The sequence below is a fragment of the Pseudophryne corroboree genome, chromosome 3 (genome assembly GCF_028390025.1).
Source record: "Pseudophryne corroboree isolate aPseCor3 chromosome 3, aPseCor3.hap2, whole genome shotgun sequence".
Taxonomy (NCBI): domain Eukaryota; kingdom Metazoa; phylum Chordata; class Amphibia; order Anura; family Myobatrachidae; genus Pseudophryne; species Pseudophryne corroboree.
In genome coordinates, this window is record NC_086446.1 from 30051206 (window position 1) to 30078968 (window position 27763).

Here is a 27763-nt window from a genome sequence, read left to right on the forward strand (position 1 = left end):
TAGAAATCCTGCGGAGGTTTATTGTACGGAGTTTCGCCGTTGGTCGAACGACTGTGGCTGGAATGACCCAGCCCTGCGCAGTCAGTTTCGCCTCGGCTTATCAGAGTCTCTAAAAGACAGTCTCCTTCAGTACCCCGCTCCTGAGACTCTCGATAAACTCATGGAGCTTTCTATTAAGATTGATCGTCGTCTCAGAGAGCGGAGGGCTGAAAAAGGAGCCCCTGTAAGGTCAACTCCGTGTGTATATTCCATTCCTGAAGACGTAGAGGAGCCCATGCAGATGGGTCTCTCCCGGCTGTCTCCTGAAGAAAGAGCCAGAAGGCAAAATTCTGGTCTTTGTCTGTACTGTGGGGGTAAGGGACATTTTGCTCGTAATTGTCCGAACAAGTCGGGAAACGCTTTGACCAGGTGAATTGTGAGGGGGTTCACCTAGGTCTGCAGCTTATCTCCTCGAATAACTCCCTTTTAGTCCCAGTTAAAGTTTCCTTTGGCAGCCTCAGTTCTTCGGTGTCGGCTTTTGTTGACAGTGGAGCTGCAGGAAACTTTATGGATTTAACTTGGGCTAAGGCCTTAGGCATTCCTCAGTTACCTTTGGGTAGGTGTGTCACCATGCATGGCTTAGATGGGAGTCCGCTGTCTAATGGGATTATTTCTCTCCGTACACCTCCTGTACTACTTACAGTAGGAGCTCTACATTCCGAGAAAATCGAGTTCTTTCTTACACATTGCCCAGCAGTTCCAGTTGTTCTGGGTCACCCTTGGCTGGCCTTTCATAATCCCACCATTGATTGGCGATGGGGGAGATTTCACAGTGGGGTACTTTTTGTGATAAGGAATGTATCACGTTTCCAGTCAGAATAGCAGCTATCATTCCAGAACCCATTCCGGTGGAATACCAGGAGTTTGCTGATGTTTTCTCCAAAGGCAATGCGGACATTCTGCCTCCCCATCGGCCTTATGATTGTGCTATTGAGTTAATTCCTGGTGCCGCATTGCCAAAGGGAAGATTATATGCATTATCCGGGCCAGAAACTGCGGCTATGAATGATTATGTAAAGGAGAGCCTTGAGAAAGGTTTTATTAGACCATCAAAATCTCCTTTAAGTACAGGCTTCTTCTTTGTGGAGAAAAAGGATGGCTCGCTTAGACCTTGCATTGATTTTAGAGCCCTGAATAAGATCTCAGTTAAAAACACCTATCCTTTGCCGTTGATTTCTGTACTCTTTGATCAGTTACGTTCTGCTGTGATTTTTTCTAAAATTGACCTTAGAGGAGCGTACAACCTCATCCGAATTAAATCTGGAGATGAGTGGAAAACGGCCTTCAGTACTCAGTCGGGTCACTACGAGTACCTGGTGATGCCGTTCGGCTTGTCTAATGCTCCAGCAGTTTTTCAAGACCTCATTAACGATGTGCTCCGTGACTTCCTAGGGAAATTCGTGGTCGTTTACTTAGACGACATCCTGATTTATTCTGAATCAATGGAACAACATGTTAGCCAGGTGCGTCTGGTTCTTCAAAAGTTACGTGAGAATCATTTATATGCCAAGCTGGAGAAGTGTGAGTTTCATGTCACAGAAGTATCTTTTTTAGGGTACATTATTTCCCCTCGGGGATTTTCCATGGAACCAAAGAAGCTCCAGGCCATCCTTAGTTGGGCGCAACCCACCAATTTAAAAGCAATTCAGCGCTTTTTAGGGTTTGCGAATTATTATAGGAGGTTCATTCATTTTTTTTCTGACCTGGTTGCTCCCATTGTAGCTCTGACAAAGAAAGGAGCGGATCCTACCAACTGGTCGCGTGAAGCTGAGTTGTCCTTCCGGTCCTTGAAACAAGCCTTTGTCTCGGCTCCAGTCCTCAGACATCCCAATCCGGAATTGCCCTTTGTTGTGGAGGTTGATGCCTCGGAGGTTGGAGTGGGGGCTATCCTTTCTCAAAAGGATCCGGAGTCTCTGGAGTTACATCCTTGTGCCTTTATGTCCAGGAAATTCTCCTCCGCTGAATCCAACTATGACGTTGGTAATCGGGAGTTACTGGCGGTAAAGTGGGCTTTCGAGGAGTGGAGGCATTGGCTGGAGGGAGCAAAACATACTATTTCAGTATTGACTGACCATAAAAACCTGCAATACATTGAATCGGCTAAACGGCTTAATGCCCGGCAGGCACGTTGGGCTTTATTTTTTACTCGTTTCAAATTTATAATCACTTTCAGGCCTGGTTCCAAGAATACTAAGGCTGATGCCCTGTCACGCAGCTTTCTTCCGGTTCACAATAACAGTCCTGTTACTCCCATACTTCCATCTTCGGTCATCTGGGCAGGCCTCACACAAGATTTATTTACCCAGTTAAAACAGCTTCAACACCAAGCTCCTGGAAATACTCCTGCTGGTCGTCTTTACGTCCCTGAGTTTTTGAGAGCTACTGTTTTAACGGAATTCCATGATAACAAAGTTTCCGGGCATCCGGGAATCTCTAAAACTTTGGAGTTAGTCTCTCGCTCAGTATGGTGGCCTGGTCTTTCTAAAGACGTTAGGGAGTTTGTTTATTCATGTCAGGTTTGTGCACAGCATAAGGTTCCCCGTTCCTTGCCTATCGGGCAACTTATGCCCTTAAATGTTCCTCTCAGGCCATGGTCTCATATTTCCATGGATTTTGTGGTTGACCTTCCCCTTTCAGCCGGATTCCGAGTCATATGGGTGGTAGTGGACCGTTTTAGCAAGATGGCTCATTTTATTGCTCTCCCCCGATTGCCTTCTGCCCAAGGGTTGGCAGTTTTGTTTCTCCGCCATGTTTTCAGACTTCATGGGTTGCCTACTGATATTGTTTCTGATCGGGGTCCACAATTCATCGCACAATTCTGGAAATGTTTTTGTGCCTCATTAAAGATGAAATTGTCGTTAACATCCGGTTACCACCCACAATCCAACGGGCAAACCGAGCGAGTTAACCAATCATTGAAACAGTATTTGCGCTTGTATTCTGCCAAACTCCAGAATGATTGGTCCGAGTTTCTTCCGTTGGCGGAGTTTGCTTACAATAATTCTTGTCATTCCTCCACTAAAGAGTCTCCATTCTTTTCAGTTTTTGGTTTTCACCCCAGAGCTAATTCTTTTTTTCATCATTCCTCAGTCTCCTCGCTAACCTTAACCTCCCATCTCAGAGCCATTTGGAAAAAAGTGCACCTTGCTCTCAGAAAAGCGGCCTTTCGAGAGAAGACATTTTCTGACAGGCTCCGACGTCCTTGCACTTTTAAGGTGGGAGATAGGGTATGGTTGTCGACTCGTAACATCAGGCTTCGACAATCCTCGGCTAGATTGGGACCCAAATTTATTGGGCCATTTCTTATTATTAAAAGAGTCAACCCAGTTGCCTTTCGGTTACGTTTACCAAGATCTCTCAGGATTGGAAATACGTTTCATTGTTCCCTGTTGAAACAATACGTTTCTTCCAGTAGATTTCCTCGGAGGATCTCTCAGGGTAGATCTCCGGTGGATGTACAGGGACAACAGGAGTTCTTGGTGGAGAAGGTTCTCGATTCCAAATTGTCCCGGGGCCGGCTTTATTTTCTGGTTCATTGGAGAGGCTATGGTCCGGAGGAAAGGTCTTGGGTCCTGGATAAGGATCTTCATGCCCCGAGGCTCAAGAGGGCATTTTTTCGGGAATTTCCTCGGAAACCTGGCTTTAGGGGTTCCTTGACCCCTCCTCAAGGGGGGGTACTGTTAGGCGCCGGGGTCCGCTTGTCCGCGCGACCCGGTGCCTAGCAACTAGGGACGCCGTGCACGTACAGCCGCCGGCTCCCTAGCAACACTAGACGCCGGGCGCGCTGAAGCCGCACGGACCCTAGCAACGGGGACGCCACTGGCGGACCGCGTTCCCCGTTGCTGGGTTTTAGGATTTAATGCGTTCACCTGTTCTCTGGCCGTGCAGCAAGACAGCTGCACGGCATTTAGTCCAATCAGCCTCTAAACAGCTGATTTGAGGACTCCCTGTTAAGTACACTCCCAGGGCTTCTCACAGACGCCGGTAATAGCTTCCTGCATGCTGCCTTTGTTTGCTGAGAGTCTGTTTCCAGTCCTGCTGTATCCGGTCATTCCAGTCCTCAGAAGTCCTGTACTCGGGAGTTACCATCTCGTCCCTGGAGTCCTGACTGATCACCGTTTTATATCCAGTGGTGTTCGTGAGTTGCGGCTCTGCCATGTGTTGCGGCTCAGCCGCTTTACCTTTTATATTCTGTGTTTGGAGCATTTGCGGAGGGTTCCGCTTCAACAAGTCCTCTCTGGTACTCGCGGTGCCGGGTAGGAGAATTGGACAAGTGGATATTTTGGTTGTCCTTTTCCTTGGCGGTTTCTCCGCACATATTATAGTTTTGAGTTTGCTTAGCCCCTGGCCTGGTTGTTTAGTTAGAGGGCCTCTTGTTATCACCCTGTCTCGGGTTTCCCTTTGTCTCTCATTAAGACCGGGGGGCATCGAAGTTGGGCAGACATAATCCGCCCTTCAAACGCGGCTGCCAAGGGCTCAAGAAACCATAGTCTCGCAGGGGATTTCTGACAACACGGGTGAGACAACAGAGTTAGGCCGCCAGGGGCTATTTTCCTGTCCTGCTCCCTTCCCCAGCATCCCGTTCCAGTGCTCCGGTCCTTGCCATAAGATCTCCTCTGACCAGAGTGCTGGAATCATAACACCAGCCACGTTTGTGAAAACCAAAAAGTACAAAAAGAGAATCAGACTTCCTAATGGAGGCTGTCCTCTTCACATAGATACGGAGAGCCCGTACCACATCCAAAGACTGCTCTTTGAAAGACAATTCAGGAGAGATAAAGTCTGGAACCCCAATCTCTTGGTTAAGGTGGAAAGAAGACACCACCTTAGGTAGATAACCAGGGAGCATCCTAAGAACCGCCCCGATCACGGTGAAAAATCAAAAAGGGTGACTGACAGGATAAGGCACCCAAGTCTGAAACCCGTCTAGCAGAGGCAACAGCCAGCAGAAACAAGACCTTAAGAGTAAGCCACTTAAGGTCCACAGATTCAAGAGGTTCAAACGAAGATCCTTGCAAGTCCTCCAGAACCAACGACAAATCCCAAGGAGCCAAAGGCGGGACATAGGGAGGTTGAATCCGTAAAACACCCTGAGTGAATGTATGAACATCAGGCAGAGCCGCAATTTTTCTCTGAAAATATACTGACAAGGCAGAAATATGAACCTTGATGGAGGCCAGACGACTTCCATCATTGCCATGTGGCTTCAAGTGCCACCTTGATGATTTATGTACGCCACCATGGTGGCGTTGTCCGACTGTACTTGAACAGGCCTGTTCTGTATGAGATGCTGGGCCAGGTTTAGAGTATTGAACTCCGCCCGCAATTCCAGAATGTTTATCGGGAGAAGAGACTCCTCCCTGGTCCACCGACCCTGAAGAGAGTGTTGCTCCAACATCGCTTCCCAACCCCGCAGACTGGCATCCGTCAGAAGGACCCAGTTGGAGATCCGGAAGGGACGATCCCTGCTCAAACGATGGTCCTGTAGCCACCAGCTCAGTGACAGACGAACCTCCGGAGACAAGGTGATCATGTGAGATCTGATCCGGTGAGGTAGGCCGTCCCACTTGGCAAGAATCAGCTTCTGCAGTGGGCGGGAATGAAATTGAGCGTACTCTACCATGTCGAAAGCCGACACCATGAGGCCTAGTACTTGCATCGCTGAGTGTATCGACACTCGCGGGCGATAGAGGAAGCATTGAATTCTGTCCTGAAGGTTCAGGACCTTCTCCTGAGACAAGAACAACCGCTGGTTGTAAGTGTCCAACAATGCCCCCAGGTGCACCATGCTCTGAGTAGGGACCAAGGAAGATTTCTTCCAGTTGATATGCCACCCGTGGGTTTGCAGAAACTGGACCGTCAGATCCAGATGACGGAGGAGAATTCGCCAGGATCAGCAAGTCGTCCAGATAAGGTAGGATCCTGACACCCTGACGGCGGAGTAGGGGTGTCATTACCGTCATGACCTTTGTGAATACCCGCGGAACCGTGGTCAATCCAAAAGGTAAGGCCCGAAATTGATAATGAAGGTTGCCAATAGCAAACCGCAGGTATTGCTGATGCGACATTGCAATAGGAATATGGAGGTAAGCATCCTATATGTCCAGGGAGACCATATAGTCCCCGGACTCCAAAGCCAACAATAGAGCGAAGAGTTTCCATACGAAACTTGGAGACCCTCACAAATTTGTTCAAGGACTTGAGGCTGAGAATGGGCCAGGAGGACCCATTCGGTTTCGGGACTAGGAACAGCGGTGAATAGTACCCCTTGCCTCTCTGAGCCAGAGGCACCGGCACTACCACTCCTGTGTCCAGGAGGGACTGTACCACCAAATTAAGAGTTTTTACCTTCACCTGATCCGAAGGGATGTTTGTCAGGCAAAATTGATGAGGGGGATGATTCTTAAAGGATATGGCGTATCCGTGAGTGACGACTTCCCTTACACAGGCGTCGGAAGTGGTCTTCAACCATACCTGGGTAAACCTTAGAAGTCGGCCTCCCACCCTGGGATCCCCCAGGGAGAGGCCCGACCCATCATGCAGTAGGCTTGTCTGATTTGAAAGCAGGCTGACAGGCAGCCCAGCCTGTTTCGGGTACAACTGACCCTTTGCTTTACCTGGAGGTCAAAATGAACGAAAAGAAGTACTCTTAACCTTCGGGACCGAAGGAGCAGTACTAGGTAGACATGCCGTCTTAGCTGAAGCTAAGTCAGCAACAATCTTGTTGAGATCCTCACCAAAAAGGATGTTCCCCTTAAAAGGGAGCACCTCCAGGGTTTTCTTAGAGTCCAGATCCACAGACCAGAACCGTAGGCAGAGAATCCAGCGAGCCAGAATGGACGTAGTAGAGGCCTTGGCCGCCAGAGCACCGGCATCAAAAGCCGCCTCCTTAATGTAATGAGAAGCTGTGACAATATATGAAAGACATTGTCTAGCATTATCAGAAAAATTGGACGGCAGCTCTGCTTCCACCTGCTGAGCCCACGCTTCAATAGCTTCTGCAGCCCAAGTAGCCGCAATAGTGGGCCGATGCACAGCTCCCGCAAGGGTATAAATAGCCTTTAAGCAACCCTCCACACGCTTATCCGTTGGTTCCTTCAGAGAGGTGACGGTAGTGACAGGCAGAGCAGAGGACACCACCAGCCGAGCTACTTGCGAATCCACCAGCGGTGGCGTTTCCCAAATGTTACATAACTCCGCAGCGAGGGGATAGCGAGCTAGCATCTTCTTGTGAGGTGTGAATTTCTTTCCTGGATCTTCCCAGGATTCCTTACGTATGTCAACTAAGTGGTCAGAATGAGGTAAAACTAATTTAGTAACCTTCTGACGTTTGTACCTATCAGGTTTTTTTAGAGATAACAACAGGTTCTGGGTAATCATCAATTTGAAGAATCAGCCTGATAGCCTCTAATAGGTCAGGAACATCCACCTGTGAAACAGATTCCCCATCAGAAGCATCTGGATCAGTGTCTGATGGGTCAGTATACACGCCATCCTCATTAGACGAAGTGTCTGAAACATGGGTGGATTGTGAGGAAGTAATGGCCCACTTAGAGGATCCCTTGGTCTTAGGTGGGAGAGGGTTAGGTTTCTGTTTGTTCAATGAGTGATTCAATTGTTGTAACTGAGTGGACAGGAGATCTGCCCATGGCGGATTAACTGCAGGGACAATATGTGGCTGTACCGGCACATGAGGTCCCATAGGGGGCGTAAGTCTTGTTATCAGCATATTTAGTAGAGAAAGTATCCCAAGGTGGGTCGTTATGTACCCCCGTTGCTACAGACCTACTGGGGGGTAGGGAACCCCCAGAACCTGAACCCTCCTCTGCTATGTTTTCCTGTAATGTGTCTGTGACATCACCACCGCGTATTGCGGGATCAGCCACAGAACCGTCGCCCCTTGAAGCTGACATATGAGAGCGTGAACCACGGCAACAGCACAATATCGGCAGTATAATACCTGACCAAGAACCCCCTGTGCAGTGTGATAGCACAAACAGAGGATTCAAGAGGTATACGGTGACTGAAAATCACAAAAGAAAAATACACAATAAGTATATCCTGTGAAATACCTATATCAAATAATAACCCTGATGCACTTAGCCCCCTCAGGGTATAGAATATAGGGATAGCAATCTGAGTGAGATACACAAAGTAGAAATCACGCAGCAGCTCTATGCACACACACACAGTCACATGTACAATGCAGAAATGATGACAAACAATAAAACTGCACAGGACTAGCGGGATCAGTACTAAATGCCGCCGGCCGGAATCCCGGCGGTCGAAATACCGACGCCGGAATCCCGACCACACAATCCCGAGAGGGGTGGCGAGCGGAGCGCAGCTCCTTGCGGGCTCGCTTCGCTCGCCACGCTGCGGGCACGGTGCCTCGCCACGCTGAGGGCACGGTGCCTCGCTACGCTCGGCACACTATTATATTCTCCCTCTATGGGTGTCGTGGACACCCACGGAGGGAGAATATGTCGGGATTGTGGCGGTCGGGATTGTGGCGGTCGGGATTCCGGCGTCTGTATTTCGACCGCCGGGATTCCGGCCGGCGGCATCTTGACCGCATCCCAGACTAGCAATACTAAGTAAAGCTATATAAACTTAAAGTTATATCAATGCACAGTAAAGACTGGATGGATATCACAGGGCACTTGCACTACATAACCCTGAAGTAATGCACTGTTTCCTAACACTGTCAAAAGACATGTTGAATACTTGAGGGTCCTGTAAAATGCACAGCGCTATTAATGCAGGCGGCTTTACAGAGGAGGCACCGCCCAGTAGTCCCAGAATCAGCGCAGCTGTGTGTAATGGCGCCAAAACACTGACAGGGAGTGAGGGAGATAGAGAGATGCAGCTCCAGAGCGGAAACATTTACTCTAAATGGTGCCCAGGGGCTGGGGGAGGGGCTACAGGTCAGAGCCTTATCCCCTTGCTGGACTTCACCACCGGGTATTGCGGGCCATAATAAAACGGAAAACGACCTGTGCCCCTGCCCTGGTGGTCTAGTGGGGTCCCAACACATTGTCCACACCAGCGTGCGCGGACCACCTCCTAATGGCCGCGTCGGATCGCGATTTCCAGCGGGTCCCGCCTGGGGAACCCTCTTACCTCCTCCCTAGAAGCGGCCACGCGATCCCGGAGAGCTGCGGTGAGTGTGTGTGCCTGACCTGCCGAACCAGAGCCTCCGCTGTAAGTACCCGGCAACCAGGGCACGGGAGTATACAGCGCCACCGGGGGAGGTGATGGAGCTGCAGCATGAGATGTCTGACTGACATCTAACACAGACTGTCTCTGCTGCAGCCCTTGAGGTCTTCTATCTTCTTTTAAAAGTTATTTTCAGGGCTGCTGGAGAAGCCCTGCCTGTTAGCTGCTTGCACTTCAGGCACCAACTTACAAACTGAGCTCCTGTGCATGAAGGCACAGTTATAGAGGAGGCACCGCTGAGCATCTTGGGAACAATCAAAGATTTTAGCCTGTTGATGCCTCGGATCAAGATCCTACTCTACACCCCAATGTTATCCCTGTGGAACCCAGTGTTCCCTGCTGCAGAAAGTGCCAATGTTTTATCTGCAGATGGCAGTGTTTATTGTCCATTCTGCTATTGTTTGTACTCAAAACAAAAAAGATTAGCTCATCTTTTACATGTATTTCTATGAATAACAAGAGCTGATTTCTGTGTAAAACATTTCCCACACTCAGAACATGAAAATGGCCTCTCACCTGTGTGACTTCTTCTATGTTGTACAAGGTAAGATTTCTGTGTGAAAAATTTCCCACACTCAGAACATGGAAATGGCCTCTACCCTGTGTGAGTTCTCTGATGTGCAACCAGATTTGATTTCACTGTAAAACATTTCACACACTCAGAACATAAAAATGGCTTCTCTCCGATGTGACGTCTCTGATGAGCAACAAGGCAAGATTTCAATGTAAACCATTTCCCACACTCGGAGCATGGAAATGGCCTCTCACCAGTGTGACTTCTCTGATGTTTAACAAGATTTGCTTTAATTGTAAAACATTTCCCACACTCAGAGCATGGAAATGGCCTCTCACCAGTGTGACTTCTCTGATGTGCAACAAGATGTGATTTCCGTGTAAAACATTTCCCACATTCATCGCATGGAAACAGTTTCTCACCTGTGTGACATCTCTGATGTATAACAAGATTTGATTTCTGTGTAAAACATTTCCCACACTCAGAACATGGGAATGGTTTCTCACCTGTGTGACTTCTCTGATGTGCAACAAGATGTGATTTCCGTGTAAAACATTTCCCACATTCATCGCATGGAAACAGTTTCTCACCTGTGTGACATCTCTGATGTATAACAAGATTTGATTTCTGTGTAAAACATTTCCCACACTCAGAACATGGGAATGGTTTCTCACCTGTGTGATATCGCTGATGTATTACAAGATATGATTTGTGTACAAAACATTTCCCACACACAGAGCATGTAAACGGTTTCTCACCTGTGTGACTTCTCTGATGTGCAACAAGGAGTGATTTCTTTGAGAAACATTTTCCACACTCAGAACCGGGAAAGTTTTTATCACTTGCGTGAGCTGTACTGTGAGTAGCAATATTGGAGGTATCAGGAGAACAATCCCCATGATTAGAGGGATCAGATGATATACCGCTGGGATCCCGACAGCCGGCAAATTGAACGGATCCCGATATATGTACACTGTGAGTTACAGGATGTATATTTAGAGTAACAGGCTTCTCTCCTGGAGAATCCTATGTGAGGTTATCTTCTATTTTACAATGTAGAGACAATATGTGGTCTCCCTCTGAGGTCTTCAAGCTTGAGTGACCATCTGTTGGAAATAAAATAAAATGCAAGGAAACAGAATTATTTCTATTTTATTTAACTAAGAACAAATCACAATGCTATTATTGAGTACATCAAGTATAGTGGTTTTATTTCCTTTTTCCAGATTACAAATAATTATGAAGCACAAAACACAGATGGCTCTTGTCTTAAAATACAAAGGCACATCACCCAGCTGTGACGGCCACCGGATATTTCCCATATCTCTCTACCCTGCTGTCACACACACACTGGAGACATGACAGCAGGGTAGAGATGTGGGATAAATTAGCAGCACCTCCTATCCATGAATCTACAATTCTCAAAGGTCTCCAGGAGGAAACACAGGTAGCATAAAGTAACAGTTATGCAGCCTCTATGTCCCCTTCTGGCCAATCTCAGGTAGCACAGCCCTATAGCTAGAGTCAGGCTGAACATCAGAACTCACAATCTATCAGAAGGTAGGAGAGCAGCAGCACAGAGCGGGGGAGGCAGCAGGACAGGGTAGGGGAATGGCGCAGGGCACAGGAAGACAACAGAAGGGCAGAACAGGATAGAGACAGGTCAGCAGATGAAGAGCAACAGCACAGAACATCCAAGCACAGACTGGAAGGAGCCATTGGCTGATGGCTCCTGATGTATGAGATACACCAGAGAGTGTGGGGAGGAGACTGGTCAGATCTCTGGGCTGGTAACACACAGTGACATGATGTGAGGGGGAGAGCAGGAGTATAATAGGGGCTGATGTCTCCTGATGTATGAGATACACCAGAGAGTGTGGGGAGGAGACTGGTCAGATCTCTGGGCTGGTAACACAGTGACATGATGTGAGGGGAGAGCAGGAGTATAATAGGGGCTGATGGCTCCTGATGTATGAGATACACCAGAGAGTGTGGGGAGGAGACTGGTCAGATCTCTGGGCTGGTAACTTACAGTGACATGATGTGAGGGGGAGAGCAGGAGTATAATAGCGGCTGATGGCTTCTGATGTATGAGATACACCAGAGAGTGTGGGGAGGAGACTGGTCAGATCTCTGGGCTGATAACACACAGTGACATGATGTGAGGAGGAGAGCAGGAGTATAATAGGGACATGATGTGAGGAGGAGAGCAGGAGTATAATAGGGGCTGATGGCTCCTGATGTATGAGATACACCAGAGAGTGTGGGGAGGAGACTGGTCAGATCTCTGGGCTGGTAACACACAGTGACATGATGTGAGGGGGAGAGCAGGAGTATAATAGGGGCTGATGGTTCCTGATGTATGAGATACACCAGAGAGTGTGGGGAGAATGGTCAGGTCTCTGGGCTGATAACACACAGTGACATGATGTGAGGGGAGAGCAGGAGTATAATAGGGGCTGATGGATCCTGATGTATGAGATACACCAGAGAGTGTGGGGAGGAGAATGGTCAGGTCTCTGGGCTGATAACACACAGTGACATGATGTGAGGAGGAGAGCAGGAGTATAATAGGGACATGATGTGAGGAGGAGAGCAGGAGTATAATAGGGGCTGATGGCTCCTGATGTATGAGATACACCAGAGAGTGTGGGGAGGAGACTGGTCAGATCTCTGGGCTGGTAACACACAGTGACATGATGTGAGGGGGAGAGCAGGAGTATAATAGGGGCTGATGGATCCTGATGTATGAGATACACCAGAGAGTGTGGGGAGGAGAATGGTCAGGTCTCTGGGCTGATAACACACAGTGACATGATGTGAGGGGAGAGCAGGATTATAATAGGGGCTGATGGCTCCTGATGTATGAGATACACCAGAGAGTGTGGGGAGGAGACTGGTCAGATCTCTGGGCTGGTGACACACAGTGACATGATGTGAGGGGGAGAGCAGGAGTATAATAGGGGATGATGGCTCCTGACTCCCCCACTGGGTAGATAGTTCCCTCATTAGTATGTAGTGACAGAGGAGGGTGTAGGGTAAGAAATTGCTGTAGTCACCGAAGAAAATATGTGACTCTACTCTGTAATAAGTGTTTATCACTCACCTGTGCTGATATCCGTAGGGATTTCCTCCTCCTTATACTGCTGATCACCCATCACATACGTCTCTTCTTCTCTCTCTCTATTTTTTCATTTCATATCAGTCACGTTTGTTTCTTCTTCTACTCCTATATCTTCCACCTTAATAATAGTCACATACGTCTCTTCTTCTCCCTCTGTATCTTCTGTGTTCATATCAGTCACATATGTCTCTTCTTCTCCCTCTGTATCTTCTGCCTTCATATCAGTCACATACGTCTCTTCTTCTCCCTCTATATCTTCTGCCTTCATATCAGGCACATACGTCTCTTCTTCTCCCTCTATATCTTCTGCCTTCATATCAGTCACATACGTCTCTTCTTCTCCCTCTATATCTTCTGCCTTCATATTAGTCACATACGTCTCTTCTTCTCCCTCTGTATCTTCTGCCTTCATATCAGTCACATACGTCTCTTCTTCTCCCTCTGTATCTTCTGCCTTCATATCATTCACATACGTCTCTTCTTCTCCCTCTATATCTTCTACCTTCATATCAGTCACATACGTCTCTTCTTCTCTCTCTATATCTTCTACCTTCATATCAGTCACATACGTCTCTTCTTCTCCCTCTATATCTTCTGCCTTCATATCAGTCATATACGTCTCTTCTTCTCCCTCTATATCTTCTACCTTCATATTAGTCACATACGTCTCTTTTTCACCTTCTTTATTTTATACCTTAATATCAGTCAGAGCTGCACCCTAAACAAAAAAAAAATAAGATTTTACTCACCGGTAAATCTATTTCTCGTAGTCCGTAGTGGATGCTGGGACTCCGTAAGGACCATGGGGAATAGCGGCTCCGTAGGAGACTGGGCACAACTAAAAGAAAGCTTTTGGTCTACCTGGTGTGCACTGGCTCCTCCCTCTATGACCCTCCTCCAGACTTCAGTTAGGATACTGTGCCCGGAAGAGCTGACACAATAAGGAAGGATTTTGAAACCCGGGTAAGACTCATACCAGCCACACCAATCACACCGTATAACTCGTGATACTATACCCAGTTAACAGTATGAATAATAACTGAGCCTCTCAACAGATGGCTCAACAAAAACCCTTCAGTTAAACAAAAACTATATACAAGTATTGCAGACAATCCGCACTTGGGATGGGCGCCCAGCATCCACTACGGACTACGAGAAATAGATTTACCGGTGAGTAAAATCTTATTTTCTCTGACGTCCTAAGTGGATGCTGGGACTCCGTAAGGACCATGGGGATTATACCAAAGCTCCCAAACGGGCGGGAGAGTGCGGATGACTCTGCAGCACCGAATGGGCAAACTCTAGGTCCTCCTCAGCCAGGGTGTCAAACTTGTAGAATTTAGCAAATGTGTTTGACCCCGACCAAGTAGCTGCTCGGCAAAGTTGTAGAGCCGAGACCCCTCGGGCAGCCGCCCAAGAAGAGCCCACCTTCCTCGTGGAATGGGCTAGGATGCGGCAGTCCAGCCGCAGAATGTGTAAGCTGAATCGTACTACAGATCCAGCGAGCAATAGTCTGCTTTGAAGCAGGAGCACCCAGCTTGTTGGGTGCATACAGGATAAACAACGAGTCAGTTTTCCTGACACTAGCTGTCCTGGAATCATAAATTTTCAGGGCCCTGACTACGTCCAACAACTTGGAAGCCTCCAAGTCTTTAGTAGCCGCAGGCACCACGATAGGTTGGTTCAAATGAAAGGCTGATACCACCTTAGGGAGAAACTGGAGACGAGTCCTCAATTCTGCCCTATCCATATGGAAAATTAGATAAGGGCTTTTACATGACAAAGCCGCCAATTCTGACACACGCCTGGCCGAAGCCAAGGCCAACAGCATGACCACTTTCCACGTGAGATATTTTAATTCCACGGTTTTAAGTGGCTCAAACCAATGTGACTTTAGGAAATCCAACACCACGTTGAGATCCCAAGGTGCCACTGCAGGCACAAAAGGGGGTTGAATATGCAGCACTCCCTTAACAAAAGTCTGAACTTCAGGTAGTGAAGCCAGTTCTCTCTGGAAGAAAATCGATAGAGCCGAAATCTGGACCTTAATGGAACCCAATTTTAGGCCCATAGTCACCCCTGACTGTAGGAAGTGCAGAAAACGGCCCAGCTGAAATTCCTCCGTTGGGGCCTTCCTGGCCTCACACCACGCAACATATTTTCGCCAAATGCGGTGATAATGGTTTGCGGTCACTTCTTTCCTAGCTTTAATCAGCGTAGGAATGACTTCCTCCGGAATGCCCTTTTCCTTCAGGATCCGGTGTTCAACCGCCATGCCGTCAAACGCAGCCGCGGTAAGTCTTGGAACAGACAGGGCCCCTGCTGCAGCAGGTCCTGTCTGAGCGGCAGAGGCCATGGGTCCTCTGAGATCATTTCTTGAAGTTCCGGGTACCAAGCTCTACTTGGCCAATCCGGAACAATGAGTATAGTTCTTACTCCTCTTTTCCTTATTATCCTCAGTACCTTGGGTATGAGAGGAAGAAACACATAAACCGACCGGTACACCCACGGTGCCACTAGAGCGTCCACAGCTATCGCCTGAGGGTCTCTTGACCTGGCGCAATATCTGTCTAGCTTTTTGTTTAGGCGGGACGCCATCATGTCCACCTGTGGCCTTTCCCAACGGTTTACAATCAGTTGGAAGACTTCTGGATGAAGTCCCCACTCTCCCGGGTGGAGGTCGTGCCTGCTGAGGAAGTCTGCTTCCCAGTTGTCCACTCCCGGAATGAACACTGCTGACAGTGCTAACACGTGATTTTCCGCCCATCGGAGAATCCTTGTGGCTTCTGCCATCGCCGTCCTGCTTCTTGTGCCGCCCTGTCAGTTTACATGGGCGACTGCCGTGATGTTGTCTGACTGGATCAGTACGGCTGGTTTTGAAGCAGGGGTTTTGCCTGACTTAGGGCATTGAAAATGGCCCTCAGATCCAGAATATTTATGTGTAGGGAAGTCTCCTGACTTGACCATAGTCCTTGGAAGTTTCTTCCCTGTGTGACTGCCCCCCAGCCTCGAAGGCTGGCATCCGTGGTCACCAGGACCCAGTCCTGTATGCCGAATCTGCGGCCCTCTTGAAGATGAGCACTTTGCAGCCACCACAGCAGAGACACCCTGGTCCTTGGAGACAGAGTTATCAGCCGATGCATCTGAAGATGCGATCCGGACCACTTGTCCAACAGGTTCCACTGAAAAGTTCTCGCATGGAACCTGCCTAATGGAATTGCTTCGTAGGAAGCTACCATTTTTCCCAGGACTCGCGTGCAGTGATGCACCGACACCTGTTTTGGTTTTAGTAGGCCTCTGACTAGAGATGACAGCTCCTTGGCCTTCTCCTCCAGGAGAAACACTTTTTTCTGTTCTGTGTCCAGAACCATCCCCAGGAACAGTAGACGTGTCGTGGGGACCAGCTGTGACTTTGGAATATTTAGAATCCAGCCGTGCTGTTGTAGCACCTCCCGAGATAGTGCTACCCCGACCAACAACTGCTCCCTGGACCTCGCCTTTATCAGGAGATCGTCCAAGTACGGGATAATTAAAACTCCCTTTTTTCGAAGGAGTATCATCATTTCGGCCATTACCTTGGTAAATACCCTGGGTGCCGTGGATAGACCAAACGGCAATGTCTGGAATTGGTAATGACAATCCTGTACCACAAATCTGAGGTACTCCTGATGAGGATGGTAAATGGGGACATGCAGGTAAGCATCCTTGATGTCCAGTGATACCATGTAATCCCCCTTGTCCAGGCTTGCAATAACCGCCCTGAGCGATTCCATCTTGAACTTGAATTTTTTTATATATGTGTTCAAGGATTTCATATTTAAAATGGGTCTCACCGAACCGTCCGGTTTCGGTACCACAAACATTGTGGAATAGTAACCCTGTCCTTGTTGAAGGAGGGGCACCTTGACTATCACCCGCTGGGAATACAGCTTGTGAATTGCCTCTAGCACTGCCTCCCTGCCTGAGGGAGTTGTTGGCAAGGCAGATTTGAGGAAACGGGGGGGAGACGTCTCGAATTCCAGCTTGTACCCCTGAGATACTACTTGAAGGATCCAGGGATCCACCCCTGAGCGAGCCCACTGATTGCTGAAATTTTTGAGACGGGCCCCCACCGTACCTGGCTCCGCCTGAGGAGCCCCAGCGTCATGCGGTGGACTTGGAGGAAGCGGGGGAGGACTTTTGCTCCTGGGAACTGGCTGTATGCTGCAGCATTTTCTCTCTACCTCTGCCTCTGGGCAGAAAGGACGCGCCTTTAGCCCGCTTGCCCTTATGGGGCCGAAAGGACTGTACCTGATAATACGGTGCTTTCTTTGGCTGTGAGGGAACATGGGGTAAAAATGCTGACTTCCCAGCTGTCGCTGTGGAAACGAGGTCCGAGAGACCATCCCCGAACAATTCCTCACCCTTATAAGGCAAAACTTCCATGTGCCTTTTAGAATCTGCATCACCTGTCCACTGCCGAGTCCATAACCCTCTCCTGGCAGAAATGGACATTGCACTTATTTTAGATGCCAGCCGGCAAATATCCCTCTGTGCATCTCTCATGTATAAGACTGCGTCTTTAATATGCTCTACGGTTAGCAATATAGTGTCCCTGTCTAGGGTATCAATATTTTCCGACAGGGAATCTGACCACGCAGCTGCAGCACTGCACATCCATGCTGAAGCAATAGCTGGTCTCAGTATAATACCTGTGTGTGTATATACAGACTTCAGGATAGCCTCCTGCTTCCTATCAGCAGGCTCCTTTAGGGCGGCCGTATCCGGAGACGGTAGTGCCACCTTCTTTGACAAGCGTGTGAGCTTTTTATCCACCCTAGGGGATGTTTCCCAACGTGACCTATCCTCTGGCGGGAAAGGGTACGTCATTAGTAACCTTTTAGAAAATAAGAATTTACTCACCGGTAATTCTATTTCTCGTAGTCCGTAGTGGATGCTGGGAACTCCGTAAGGACCATGGGGAATAGCGGGCTCCGAAGGAGGCTGGGCACTCTAGAAAGATCTTAGACTACCTGGTGTGCACTGGCTCCTCCCACTATGACCCTCCTCCAAGCCTCAGTTAGGTACTGTGCCCGGACGAGCGTACACAATAAGGAAGGATTTTGAATCCCGGGTAAGACTCATACCAGCCACACCAATCACACCGTACAACTCGTGATATGAAACACAGTTAACAGTATGAAACAATAGAGCCTCTCAACAGATGGCTCAACAATAACCCGATTTAGTTAACCATAACTATGTACAAGTATTGCAGATAAACCGCACTTGGGATGGGCGCCCAGCATCCACTACGGACTACGAGAAATAGAATTACCGGTGAGTAAATTCTTATTTTCTCTAACGTCCTAGTGGATGCTGGGAACTCCGTAAGGACCATGGCCCTCATTCCGAGTTGATCGGTCGCAAGGCGAATTTAGCAGAGTTACACACGCTAAGCCGCCGCCTACTGGGAGTGTATCTTAGCATCTTAAAATTGCGACCGATGTATTCGCAATATTGCGATCACAAACTACTTAGCAGTTTTAGAGTAGCTTCAGACTTACTCTGCCTGTGCGATCAGTTCAGTGCTTGTCGTTCCTGGTTTGACGTCACAAACACACCCAGCGTTCGCCCAACCACTCCCCCGTTTCTCCGGCCACTCCTGCGTTTTTTCCGGAAACGGTAGCGTTTTCAGCCACACGCCCATAAAACGCCGCGTTTCCGCCCAGTAACACCCATTTCCTGTCAATCACATTACGATCGCCGGAGCGAAGAAAAAGCCGTGAGTAAAAATACTTTCTTCATAGCAAAGATACTTGGCGCAGTCGCAGTGCGAATATTGCGCATGCGCACTAAGCGGAATTTCACTGCGATGCGATGAAAAATACCGAGCGAACGACTCGGAATGAGGGCCCATGGGGATTATACCAAAGCTCCCAAACGGGCGGGAGAGTGCGGATGACTCTGCAGCACTGAATGAGAGAACTCCAGGTCCTCCTCAGCCAGGGTATCAAATTTGTAGAATTTTTGCAAACGTGTTTGCCCCTGACCAAGTAGCTGCTCGGCAAAATTGTAAAGCCGAGACCTCTCGGGCAGCCGCCCAAGATGAGCCCACCTTCCTTGTGGAATGGGCATTGACAGATTTTGGCTGTGGCAGGCCTGCCACAGTATGTGCAAGCTGAATTGTACTACAAATCCAACGAGCAATAGTCTGCTTAGAAGCAGGAGCACCCAGCTTGTTAGGTGCATATAGGATAAACAGCGAGTCAGATTTTCTGACTCTAGCCGTTCTGGAAACATATATTTTCAGTGCCCTGACAACGTCTAGCAACTTGGAGTCCTCCAAGTCCCTAGTAGCCTAGGCACCACAATAGGCTGGTTCAGGTGAAACGCTGACACCACCTTTGGGAGAAACTGGGGACGAGTCCTCAATTCTGCCCTATCCATATGGAAAATCAAATAAGGGCTTTTACAAGACAAAGCCGCCAACTTTGATACTCGCCTGGCAGAAGCCAAGGCCAATAACATAACCACCTTCCACGTGAGATATTTCAGATCCACGGTTTTTAGTGGTTCAAACCAATGTGATTTTAAGAAACTCAACACCACGTTGATATCCCCAGGTGCCACAAGAGGCACAAACGGGGGCTGACTCTGCAGCACTCCTTTTATAAATGTCTGAACTTCAGGTACTGAAGCTAGTTCTTTTTGAAAGAAAATCGACAGAGCCGAGATCTGTACCTTAATGGAACCCAATTTAAGGCCCATAGTCACTCCTGCTTGCAGGAAATGCAGAAATCGACCTAGTTGAAATTCCTCTGTTGGGGCCCTTTCGGCCTCACACCATGCAACATATTTTCGCCATATGCGGTGATAATGAGTTGCTGTAACCTCTTTCCTGGCTTTAGTAAGCGTAGGAATGACTTCCTCCAGAATGCCCTTTTCCTTCAGGATCCGGCGTTCAACCGCCATGCCGACAAACGCAGCCGCGGTAAGTCTTGGAACAGACAGGGCCCCTGCTGCCGCAGGTCCTGTCTGAGTGGCAGAGGCCATGGGTCCTCTGATATAAATTCTTGAAGTTCTGGGTACCAAGCTCTTCTTGGCCATCCACGAGTATCGTTCTTACTCCTCGCCTTCTTATTATTCTCAGTACCTTTGGTATGAGAGGCAGAGGGGAGAACACATAAACCGACTGGTACACCCACGGTGTTACCAGAGCGTCCATAGCTATCGCCTGAGGGTCCCTTGACCCGGTGCAATATCTTTTATAGCTTTTTGTTGAGGCGGGACGCCATCATGTCCACCTGTGGCCTTTCCCAATGGTGTACAATCCTATTGGAAGACTTCTGGAGGAAGTCCCCATTCTCCCGGGTGGAGGTCGTGTCTGTTGAGAAGATCTGCTTCCCAGTTGTCCACTCCGGGAATGAACACTGCTGACAGTGCTAACACATGATTTTCCGCCTATCGGAGAATCCTTGTGGCTTCTGCCATCGCCATCCTGCTTCTTGTGCCGCCCTGTTGGTTTACATGGGCGACTGCCGTGATGTTGTCTGATTGGATCAGTACCGGCTGGTTTTGAAGCAGAGGCCTTGCCGGCCTCAGGGCATTGTAAATGGCCCTCAGGTCCAGAATATTTATGTGTAGGGAAATAACCTGACTTGACCAAAGTCCCTGGAAATTTCTTCCCTGTGTGACTGCCTCCCAGCCTCAAAGGCTGGAATCCATGGTCACTAGGACCTAGTCCTGTATGCCGAACCTGCGGCCCTCTTGAAGATGGGCACTCTGCAGCCACCACAGTAGAGATACCCTGGTCCTTGGAGACAGGGTTATCAGCCTATGCATCGGAAGATGCGATCCGGACCACTTGTCCAACAGGTCCCTCTGAAAAGTTCTTGTATGGAACCTGCCTAATGGGATTGCTTCGTAGGAAGCTACCATTTTTCCCAGGACTCGCGTGCAATGATGCACCGCTACCTATTTTGGCTTCAGGAGGTCTCTGACTAGAGATGACAACTCCTTGGCTTTCTCCTCCGGGAGAAACACTATTTCTGGTTTATGTCCAGAACCATCCCCAGGAACAGTAGACGTGTCATAGGAACCAGCTGTGACTTTGGACTGTTTAGAATCCAACCATGCTGTTGTAGCACTTTCCAAAATAGTGCTACCCCGACTACCAACTGCTCCTTGGACCTCGCCCTTATAACGAGATTGTCCAAGTACGGGATAATTACAACTCCCTTTTTTTGAAGGAGTATCAACATTTCGGCCATTACCTTGATAAAACACCCTCGGTGCCATGTACAGTCCAAACGGCAGTGTCTGGACTTGGTAATGGTAATCCTGTACCACAAATCTGAGGTACTCCTGGCGAGGATGGTAAATGGGGACATGCAGGTAAGCATCCTTGATGTCCCAGGATACCATGTAATCCCCCTCGTCCAGGCTTGGAATAACCGCCCTGAGCGATTCCATCTTGAACTTGAATTTTTGTGTTCAAGGATTTTAAATATAAAATGGGTCACACCGAACCATGCGGTTTCGGTACCCCAACCCGCGTGGAATAGTAACCCCGTCCTTGTTGAAGTAGGGGCACCTTGAGTATTACCTGCTGGGAATACCGCTTATTAATTGCCTCTAGCACAGCCTCCCTGCCTGAGGGAGTTGTCAGCAAGGCATATTTTAGGAAACGGCTGGGGGGAGACATCTCGAATTCCAGCTTGTACCCCTGAAATACTACTTGAAAGAAACAGGGATCCACCTGTGAGCGAGCCCACTAATTGCTGAAATTTTTGAGACGGCCCCCTACCGTACCTGGCTACACCTGTGGAGCACCCGCGTCATGGTGTGGCCTCACAGGAGGCGGGGGAAGAATCTTGATTCTGGGAACAGGCTGACTGGTGCAGCTTTTTTCCCTCTACCCTTGTCTCTGTACAGAAAGGAAGCGCCATTTGACCCGCTTGCTTTTCTGAAGCCGAAAGGACTGTACCTTTGTCTGTGAGGAAACCTGAGGTAAAATTATTTCTTCCCAGCAGTTGCTGTGGATACGAGGTCCCAGAGACCATCCCCAAATAATTCCTCACCCTTATAAGGCTCTCTATGCGCTTTTTAAGTCAGCATCACCTGTCCAGTGACAGGTCTCTAATACCCTCCTGACAGAATGGACATTACATTTATTTTGGATGCCAGCCGGCAAAATATCCCTCTGTGCATCCCACATATATAAGACGACGTCTTTAATATGTTTTTATGTTTTCCAACTAGTATCCCTGTTTGACAGGGTCACCGACCACGCTGCAGCAGCACTATCTGCAGGTCTCAGTCTAGTACCTGAGTGTGTAAATACAGACTTCAGGATAGCCTCCTGTTTTTTATCAACAGGTACCTATTAAAGTGGCCGTATCCTAAGACGGCAGTGCCACCTTTTTTGACAAACGTGTGAGCGCCTTATCCACCCTAGGGGATATCTCCCAGCGAAACTTATCCACCTGGCGGGAAAGGGTACGCCATCAGTAACTTTTTATAAATTACCAGTTTCTTAACGGGGGGAACCCACGCTTTCACACACTTCATTTATTCATCTGATGGGGGAACAAAACACTGCCTGTTTTTTCTCCCCAAACCTAAAACCCATTTTTAGAGGTGCTTGGGTTAAAGTCAGAAATGTATAACACATTTTTTATTGCCGGGATCACGTCACGGATGTTCCTAGTGGATTGTGTATATGTCTCCACCTTGTCGACACTGGAGTCAGACTCCGTGTCGACATCTGTGTCTGCCATCTGAGAGAGCGGGCGTTTTTGAGCCCCTGATGGCCTTTGAGACGCCTGGGCAAGCGCGGGCTGCGAAGCCGGCTGTCCCACAGCTGTTACGTCATCCACCCTTTTATGTAAGGAGTTGACACTGTCGGTTAATACCTTTCACCTATCCATCCACTCTGGTGTCGGCCCCACAGGGGGCGACATCACATATATCGGCCTCTGTTCTGTCACCATATACGCCTCCTCATTCAACATGTCGACACAGCCGTACCGACACACCGCAGACACACAGGGAATGCTCTAAACGAGGACAGGACCCACAAAAGCCCTTTGGGGGGACAGAGTAAGAGTATGCCAGCACACACCAGAGCGCTATATATATACAGGGACTAACTGAGTTATGTCCCTAATAGCTTTTATATAATATACTGTATACAGTGCCAATTTTAATGCCCCCCCTCTCTTTTCCCTCTTACTGTACTGTAGAATTGCAGGGAAGAGCCAGGGAGCTTCCCTCCAGCCGAGCTGTGAGGGAAAAATGGCGCCAGTGTGCTGAGGAGATAGGCTCCGCCCCTTTTTCGCGGCCTATTCTCCCGTTTTTTATGGAATTCTGGCAGGGGTATTTACCTTATATATAGCCCCTGGGGCCATATATTGAGGTATTTTAGCCAGCCAAGGTGTTTTTATTGCTGCCTCAGGGCGCCCCCCCCAGCGCCCTGCACCCTCAGTGACCGGAGTGTGAAGTGTGTGAGAGGAGCAATGGCGCACAGCTGCAGTGCTGTGCGCTACCTTGGTGAAGACAGAGTCTTCATGCCGCCGATTTTCCGGACCATCTTCTTGCTTCTGGCTCTGTAAGGGGGACGGCGGCGCGGCTCCGGGACCGAACATCAAGGCTGGGCCTGCGGTCGATCCCTCTGGAGCTAATGGTGTCCAGTAGCCTAAGAAGCCCAATCCGGCTGCAAGCAGGCGAGTTCGCTTCTTCTCCCCTTAGTCCCTCGCTGCAGTGAGCCTGTTGCCAGCAGGTCTCACTGAAAATAACAAATTCTAAGACTATAACTTTCTAAGAGCTCAGGAGAGCCCCTAGTGTGCATCCAACCTCGGCCGGGCACGAAATCTAACTGAGGCTTGGAGGAGGGTCATAGTGGGAGGAGCCAGTGCACACCAGGTAGTCTAAGATCTTTCTAGAGTGCCCAGCGTCCTTCGGAGCCCGCTATTCCCCATGGTCCTTACGGAGTTCCCAGCATCCACTAGGACGTTAGAGAAATTACCAGTTTCTTATCGGGGGAAGCCCACGCTTCTTCACACACTTCATTTAATTCCTCAGATGGAGGAAAAACCACTGGTAGTTTTTTCTCTCCAAACATAATACCCTTTTTTGTGGTTCCTGGGGTAACATCAGGAATGTGCAACACATTTTTCATTGCCTCAATCATGTAACGTGTGGCCCTATTGGAAGTTACATTAGTCTCATCGTCGTCGACACTGGAGTCAGTATCCGTGTCGACATCTGTGTCAGCCATCTGAGGTCGCGGGCGTTTTAGAGCCCCTGATGGCTTTTGAGACGCCTGGGCAGGCACAGGCTGAGAAGCCGGCTGTCCCATATTTGGTATGTCGTCAAACCTTTTATGTAAGGAGTCGACACTGTCGCGTAATTCCTTCCACATAACCATCCACTCAGGTGTCGGCCCCGCAGGGGGTGACATCACATTTATCGGCATCTGTTCCGCCTCCACATAAGCCTCCTTATCAAAGATTTCGACACAGCCGTACCGACACACCGCACACACACAGGGAATGCTCTGACAGAGGACAGGACCCCACAAAGCCCTTTGGGGAGACAGAGAGAGAGTATGCCAGCACACACCAGAGCGCTATATAACACAGGGATGAACACTATAACTGAGTGATTTTCCCTTATAGCTGCTTATATATATACTGCTGCGCCTAAATTTAGTGCCCCCCCCTCTCTTTTTTACCCTTTGTAGTCTTGAAACTGCAGGGGAGAGCCTGGGAGCGATCCTTCCAGCGGAGCTGTGAGGGAAAAATGGCGCCAGTGTGCTGAGGGAGATAGCCCCGCCCCTTTTCCGGCGGACTTTCTCCCGCTTTTTTATGGATCCTGGCAGGGGTATTTTTCACATATATAGCCTCTGGGACTATATATTGTGATTATTTTGCCAGCCAAGGTGTTAATATTGCTGCTCAGGGCGCCCCCCCCCAGCGCCCTGCACCCATCAGTGACCGGAGTGTGAGGTGTGCATGAGGAGCAATGGCGCACAGCTGCAGTGCTGTGCGCTACCTTGTTGAAGACCGATGTCTTCTGCCGCCGATTTTCAGGACCATCTTCATGCTTCTGGCTCTGTAAGGGGGACGGCGGCGCGGCTCCGGGAACGGACGATCGAGGTCGGGCCCTGCGGTCGATCCCTCTGGAGCTAATGGTGTCCAGTAGCCTAAGAAGCCCAAGCTAGCTGCAAGCAGGTAGGTTTGCTTCTCTCCCCTTAGTCCCACGTAGCAGTGAGTCTGTTGCCAGCAGATCTCACTGAAAATAAAAAACCTAAAATATACTTTCTTTCTAGGAGCTCAGGAGAGCCCCTAGTGTGCAACCAGCTCAGCCGGGCACAAGATTCTAACTGAAGTCTGGAGGAGGGTCATAGAGGGAGGAGCCAGTGCACACCAGGTAGACCAAAAGCTTTCTTTTAGTTGTGCCCAGTCTCCTGCGGAGCCGCTATTCCCCATGGTCCTTACGGAGTCCCAGCATCCACTTAGGACGTCAGAGAAAAGTCTTAATGTTTGGTTTCATCAATAGAGACTAAACTGTAGAAAATTAGGGGGTCATTCAGACCTGATCGCTCGCTAGCTGGTTTTTGCAGTCCTGCATTCGCATAGTCGCCGTCCTTCGGGGAGTGTATTTTAGCTGTGCAAGTGTGCGATCGCATGTGCAGCCGAGCGGTACAAAAAACCTTTGTGCAGTTTCTGAGTTGACCAGAACTTACTCAGCCGCTGCGATCACTTCAGCCTGTCCGGGGCCGGAATTGACGTCAGACACCCGCCCTGCAAATGCTTGGACACGCCTGCGTTTTTACAACCACTCCCTGAAAACGGTTAGTTACCACCCACAAACGCCTTCTTCCTGTCAATCTCCTTGCGAAAGCCCGTGCGAATGGATTCTTCGTAAAACCCATCGCACAGCAACGTTCCACTTTGTACCCATGCGATGCACCTGCACATTGCGGTGCATACGCATGCGCAGTTCTGTCCTGATCACAGCGCTACAAAAAACGCTAGCGAGCGATCAGGTCTGAATGACCCCCCAAGTGTAGAAGATACATATAGTTTCTCTACAGATCATATGGTGACAGCCAGTTTGGTATTTGCTGAGACCCTAAGGAGCTTATTCACTTGGCCATGAGGTTTTCCACATTAATAATGACATGGCCCTCATGACCAATTTTGCATTACCGCAGGTATTCATGCTCCTGCAGTATCTAATTTAAAAAAATGTAAGTGGGGTTTTCTGTGTTGAAAACTCATCAGTGAGAGAAAGAAGAACAATAAAACTCTTTATCTTTGAGGTCCATAGGATCCACAGGGATGACATGAGGTGTGATGGTGGAGACCAATATCAGGCAGCAAACAGTAAAGCTTTTTAGCTCCCAAGATGCACTGGTCCTTCTCCCTCATACCCCTCCCACAGCTCTGGCTCCTCAGTTTTGTTAACAAGCCCAAAACAGTAGCTGGAGAGAAGGAAGGATGGTACACACAGGAAACACAATCTCACACCAAGGAGACGAGAACTGATGAAAAGTGGACCTTGAAGAAAAAGTTAAGAAGGGAAAATTTTACCATAACTCTTATTTTCTTCTTCAGGGTCCATAGGCATCCACAGGTATGACCTTCGAGATGTCCCGAAGCAGTTGAACTAGGGAGGGGACGCTCCTAAGCTGAGGGGAAAACACTGCCTCCAAATGCAGCATCTTGAGAGGCAAACGTATCAAAGGCATAGAACCTAAGAAACGTGTGGAAAGAAGACCACGTGGCTGCCTTGCACAGTGGTTCAGCAGATGCGCCACAAAGGACTACCCACGAAGATCCACAGAACAAGTAGAGTGAGCAGAGACTGCAACTGGGACATGTAGATGAGCTTGCGTGTAAGCATGTGAGATGGTCATGCGAAGCTAGCAAGCCAAAGTCTGTTTGTTAGCTGGCCAGACTCGTTTGTGGAATCCACAGAGAACAAAGAGGGAATCTTTCCCTCAGGAAACTAGTACGGTCCACGTAGATTCAGAGCACGGACCACATCCAAAGAAGCCTTCCCAGTGGAGAGGTCTGGTGTGTGGAAGGCCAGAAAAACAATTTCTTCATCGTAAAGATGGATACCACCTTGGGGAGGTAGCACTGTTTGGTCCGTAGGATGGCTCTGACATGATGAAAGATCAAAAATGGAGAGAAGCATGAAAGCGCTCCCAAGTCGGGCACCATGCATGCTGAGGCGATTGGCAAAAGGCAAAAGAAAGAGCGTCTTTGTGGTTAACCATTTGAGGTCAACAGAGTTCAATGGTTCAAATGGAGACTACTGCAAAGCATGAAGAATCAACAATAAATCCCAAGGAGCCACTAGAGGGACAAAGGGAGGTTGAATCCGGAGTATCCCCTGAAGGAAGTTACGCATTTCCGGCAATTAAGCAAAACCGTCTCTGGAATCAGACAGACAGAGCTGAGACTTGCATCTTAGAAGAAGCAAAGGAGAGGCTGAGATCAAGGCCTCCCTTGAGAAAGGCAAGAATTCTAGAATTCTGAAACACCCGAGGATCAAAGTTACTGCCAGATGCGGTAATATATATGAGCTGAAGCTGGTTTTCGCGCTCAGAGCATAGTCTGAACTACTGAATGGGAGAGTCCCTTCCTTATCCCTTAAGAGGGATGACTCAAAAGCCATGCCGCCAAAGACAGCCGAACACGGTCAGTGTGTAGACGGTACGTCTATGGAGAGACTCTGAAGATCCATGAACCAATGGCGTCTGGGCCAAACTGGTGCAATTAAGATCACAGTGCCGCCTTCCTCCTTGAATTTGTCAAGCACGCTGGGAAGGAGAGATACCGGAGATACCCTTTACTGGGCGGCCCTCAGCA

At 48.9% G+C, this 27763-nt stretch overlaps 1 protein-coding gene and 1 pseudogene across 1 annotated transcript in view; one reads left to right on the plus strand and one right to left on the minus strand.

Moving 5' to 3' along the window:
* The window catches only part of LOC135054595 (oocyte zinc finger protein XlCOF6.1-like), a 164661-nt gene that overhangs the window by 75493 nt on the left and 61405 nt on the right, over positions 1 to 27763 (plus strand). The window lies entirely within an intron of this gene.
* Positions 9592 to 12930, minus strand: LOC135055856 (oocyte zinc finger protein XlCOF6.1-like; annotated as a pseudogene).